Raw genomic sequence first — 5,701 nt, 5'->3', positions numbered from 1 at the left:
AGTGGATCAGAATCTTTGGAGATGGAGTTCTGGAATGGGTATTTTGAACAGGCACTCTGGGTGATTCTGATGCACACGAAAGGTTGGGAACCACTATCTGGGCATCAGTCATGTTTTCTCTGCCTCTTGCCTATTTTCCTGCCAATGTCTCCATTAGCTTCCACGCTGACTGGGCTGAGGGAATTCTGAGGTCAAGGAGCCTTCCATTTCAGTCCCCCTGGGTCTGTAATTCTTCCCTCACTGAATAGCAATAAGTGTCTCAGAAATCCATCAGTGCCGTGTCCTGAAGCATCCAGAAGCTGGACCAGGCAGATCATGATGGGAAAGCCAACAGCCGGAGAGAGGGTCAAGGACTATGAAGCACTTTCTAAAGCAAAGCTCTCACTCACACACCCCCAAGCAAAGTTAATTCCCACTCATGGCCCATTCATGTCTTCAGCGTGTGCTGATGTCATCAAGGAAGGAAGGGGTGAGGCTAGACGAAAGGGGGAAACAGAAGATTTCTTCAGCCTGTAGTTGAGGACAGTTTTTGAAATGAATTTCAGTAACAGCTGAACTGTTTTCTTGCATATTACAAAGTTATTTAGGAATCACCTGGTTTGCTTCATGACATCAGTACATTTCACAAATGCTTTACAAGTCAGAATGTATGAATAACAGCTTTTAACATTACATTATTTATTTTCCTAATTATAACACTCCGAGAATGTAAATTTTTGCAGCGCGATTAGAGATTAAAAGTTAGACATCAAAGCTTCCAAAAGATAATAATCGGGACATCAATTTCTCAGTCTCTTAAAGAGATTTAGAAACAATTTCAATTATGAAGGAATAAGAATGTCTAATTAATAAGCTCTAGATACATATTAGGGTATTTAATTTCATTGCAGTAATTAATTCCTGTATATTATGAATGCAGATATTAATAACTAAGTTAAATATAATCCCCGGATTTGCCAGAACTACAGTTTTTCTCAAATAGTGTGTTCAGGGGCGCCTGGGTGGCGCATTCGGTTAGGCGTCCGACTTCAGCCAGGTCACGATCTCGTGGTCCGTGAGTTCGAGCCCCGCGTCGGGCTCTGGGCTGATGGCTCAGAGCCTGGAGCCTGTTTCCGATTCTGTGTCTCCCTCTCTCTCTGCCCCTCCCCCGTTCATGCTCTGTCTCTCTCTGTCCCAAATAAATAAATAAACATTGAAAAAAAAATTCAAATAGTGTGTTCAGGAGAAAACATAAACTCCAGGGATGGACGGATCCTCAGTGAAACCCTGGCTTCCCTACACATTGTGTGTACAATGTCAGGCTGTTTACCTAACTGCTCTGAGAGTCCATGTTCTTATCTGTAACATAGCGGCTATCGTATCTATTCATATCTGTTCTAAGTAGGCACCTTGCAGGGCTGTCTTACAGATAACACACTTGCCATAACCTGCTTATCCTAATCCTGGCGCAGAGTGGATACTCACTGATGTTAATTACTTTTCCCCGTTCCCGTGTCGTCCAAATAAAAAAAAAAAATTACCTTGACCTGAAATTTCTGGCACTTTGATAGTGAATCGACACCAAGGGTTATTGGCCTCCAGTGACACAGTTTGAACGCCAGCTTAGATCAAACAGTAAAAACTCCCATGTCCCAATAGAGATATTATCATACGTATTTGTTTCGTACGCACAGGGCCAACGAGCCCTGCTTTCGTTGGACAGGGACAGAGCGTCAGCATCTTCTCAGCATCGGTACCACCCACACAGTTTGTATTGTCGGACCACTTACTCGTTCCCGGCCGCGCGTCCGACACATCCACGAGGGGCCCGGTGGCCTGTGACACTGACTGATAGTGCACTGTGTGTGTCACCGTCAGAGACTTCTGTTTGGCCGCCTCCCCAAAGTCAGCATCCGTTAACAGGACCGTGGAGCGATCGTCTGCAGAACAGCAGGAACACAGGAAACCAGACATGTTTACCCCTTTAGACGGCTCCCTTGTCTTCTCTCCCCTAGCTCCTTGTGTGATTGTTCATGGCAACAATTATCACCTCATCTAAAGGAGCAGAAACAACCCCCAAATTCAAGCACCGTATTGGAATCACTGTCGAATGCTAAATATAGATTATCTTTAGGAGCTGGCTTTCGAAGCGTGAATGAAAGAGGGTGACCACAGAGAAGGGTCTTCTTACCAAACAAACGCTCATTTGGGGAGGCTTGCCGGAGCCACCTGTTTGACAGAGTTTGGGATTTATGTGTTTGCCAAAAGCTCACCTGAGATGTCACCAGAGATGGTGGCACCACCAGTGATGAGGTTGCCATCAAAAACAAGCCCTGTTTTCAGTACTGGAAAAACACTGCTGAGGCTGTCTACACTCGGGTGGCTCTCACGCCGAACCTGGCCAATGTTTGGGGTTGGGGTGAGGGGAGGGGAAGACAAGGGCTGGTCTTCAGAGTTTATGGATTCCTCTGTTTTAAAGGTTCTGAGCTACGTTCCTTTTCTTCCCACCTCTTCTGAGCTTTAATTACCCTAGAATATCCTTTAATTGGCTTTTCAGAATGACTCACTTGTCAGATTTCCAAGCCCAATTGGCATTTGAAGGTTAGACAAGGAGGAGCCCGGGTTCAGATGAGTCTGGAGCATTCTAGGGCTTGGAAAGGAAGCAGTTGGTTGAGCTGCGTGTCATTATTCGGTTGCCTCAACATTTTTCATTATTTTGTTGTGATACTTTTCACACTTTCTTAAGAGCTTTTTTACTCCAAGGGAAACTTCCCTTAGGATATATGGATATATTCATACATTTTCAAGCACCGCAGCCCGGGATGCTGTTCATATGAGTTTATCAGTCAGCTGGGACCACGCTAGAGCGTGCCTTGACACAGAGCGGTGACGTGGACGTCATAAACAACACAGCTAGACTTCTGTGCCCAAAAAAGGCTCTGAACAGAATGAACCTTGCAAAATCCAATTACTCAGGCTCTGGCAGAAGAGGAAAGCCTCTTGAAGTTAGAATAAAATTTGTTGGCAGGGAAATAGAGGAAACCTTGCCAGGATGTCTGCTGGCATCACAGCGTGTGATACAGCATGGGTTGGTCCTGCGGCAGGAGCCTGGGCTCGGCGTGGGGGTCGTGCCACAGACTTCACCCGGCCCTCAACTGAGGTGGCCTTTCTACAGAAATAGGTTCCTACAATTGGACCCGGCATCAGAAGCCTGACAGCTACATTCATTTTTCATTAATAACACTGACATGTTATGGTCTCTAACATGGAGCCCTGCTAAGAGCCCTGCAGATTATCTGCGGGGATAAGTTACAAACTTCTAATGGGAAATTTCAGGTGCCTGTCAGTTTGTGAGGTTAACCATTCATTCTGGCTAGAAATTAATGGCACTTTTGTATTGGATGCTGGTAGTTAGACCCCGGCGTGTTTTAAAGCATCACATTTCTACTTCCCGATAATTAGCAAGTGCCATCCACCAACTGTCAGGCATCACCAGGAGATAAATGACTCTTGGCGATAGATGATCCCCTGAAGACTATGACACATCTCTGGCTAAAGGTTGGTAGTACAGCTTTCCAGTAGCCATGGAAACAGACCCAGAGGCAGGTTGCCCAGTCTGCCCCTTTGCAAACTTCGCTCTGTTTGCAAATGGTGGGCAGACCCTTCTCTGGTGTTAGGCCAGTAACGACTACCTATCTATTTTAACCACCATGGGTACAATGATTGACAAGTCTGATGAGGAACATTTACCAAATGTTGTAAGTATATTATAAGGTCAAAGGAAGTACATTTTGATTTTTGAACTCACGTTTCAAAGGAAATTTTGGTTTCAATGCCAACCTATTGAGTTCAATAAAAGAGATTTCAGCTCTACTACTGAAAAGTAAAGATTATCAAAAACAAGGCAGGGTGCTTTGTCCTGATGTGAGCTAGCTAATAAAATCTCGGGTATTTTAGGATGAGTAGTGGTTCCTCATACAACATGGGTGGTACTTAACTGAATTTGGTTGATCGAGGGCCACACTGGACTTGACCAACCTTCCCCAAGTGCTATGATGCCTGGACCAAACTTAAATCCAACAAGAGCATCCCAGGCCTTAGAATTGAGGAGCCTGTAAGTCTATTAGAACATAATCAAGCAGGGAGGGGGTAAGGAATAGCATAGATGTTCTGCCCATCTGGCCATTTACCACTGTTTTTCTGGCAGGAGCTTCCTAGACTAGGTTCCAGGAGTTGGGTAGTCTTAGCCAAACCACAGGATAGAGTTGCCCTGGGACCAAGTGCCAGTGAACACGGTCCAGAACAAACAGAGCGAAGTTTGCAAAGGGGCAGACTGGGTGACCTGCCTCTGGGTCTGTTTCCATGGCTACTGGAAAGCTGAGTGATACTTTAAAGGTGAGGGGTTCTGGGAAGTAGCTTGTTGATATGGAAGTAGGTGGTGACAGTTACAGGAGGCGAAGCTGGTGGCTGGGTGCGGGTTCTACTCCTGTCTATGTGACCTGGAAGCTATAGAAACTCTCGATGCCCCAGTTATAAAGGAGTGCCTTTCTCCTATGTTGACTGAGGGTTAAATGAGATTACATCCATAAAGTGCTTTTACAAGTATGTGACATTAGAGAGGCCTCAGTAGATGTTAGCTATTCATCTGATCATCCTTGCAGTGGAAATACAGAGTCTCTGATTCTGGAGTAAATAGCACTGTGTTGGAAGGCAGTGTGGGATGGCAGACTTCGAATGGAAAGGGCTGGAAGAAGTCAAGACAGCAGGGTTCTGAGAAAACCAGCCACAAAACTCTCCAGGTGTCTGTTTTGCGATTGTGACACGGGGACCTGGGAATTTCCCAAAGCACTGTGAAGGAACCCATTCCAGGGTGTCTACGGGGTGCTGAGGGACAGAGAAAAGACAGTCTGTACAAAGACCATTGTGTGTTAAGTGCTAAGTAGAGTTTGGACATTTTCTTTAATGGAGGCCTTATTGGAGCAGATTTCCTGAGTGGATTTCCAAGATGGGGCTTTCGTGCATGGCCCTTCTAGGTTTATTTGTTTGCAGGTGTTTGTTCTTTGGAGAGGCACCAATAGGGGCGCCTGGGTGGCACAGTCGGTTAAGCGTCCGACTTCAGCCGGGTCACGATCTCGCGGTCTGTGAGTTCGAGCCCCACGTCAGGCTCTGGGCTGATGGCTCAGAGCCTGGAGCCTGTTTCCGATTCTGTGTCTCCCTCTCTCTCTGCCCCTCCCCCGTTCATGCTCTGTCTCTCTCTGTCCCAAAAATAAATAAACGCTGGAGAGGCACCAATAGTCTCCCCAAGAAAGATCCAACACGGATCAAAGTTGGGGAACTCCTGTTTTAGGTGACCTCTGAGGTATGTGTAAGTTCCTTTCTCCCAACCCCCATTTGCTGGTATTTATTATTCTCCTCAGTAACAATGAACTGTCTTCTAACTTTGCTCACGTGGCCCTCAAGACATTCCCGTAACTTACAGGATTTTGGCTGAGAGGGCATGGCCATAGAAGCCACACTGTGTGAAACCACAGACAGGGCACCTTACCGATGGTCTCCATTGTGTCTCTCTCTTCGATCAAAAGCTGAGCCCTGGGTATGTCAATGTGCATCCTCAAGGTTTGTTGTTGCTTGCTCAAGGTATCCGAAGTCCGGGTATTCTTACTGGGAATACAAGACAGAGGGTGCCTTAACAGAGTTACATGATGCCAACCTGTGCTTGTAC

The sequence above is a fragment of the Felis catus genome, chromosome C2 (assembly GCF_018350175.1).
Source record: "Felis catus isolate Fca126 chromosome C2, F.catus_Fca126_mat1.0, whole genome shotgun sequence".
In the NCBI taxonomy this organism is placed as follows: Eukaryota; Metazoa; Chordata; class Mammalia; order Carnivora; family Felidae; genus Felis; species Felis catus.
This window is presented reverse-complemented; position numbering follows the sequence as displayed.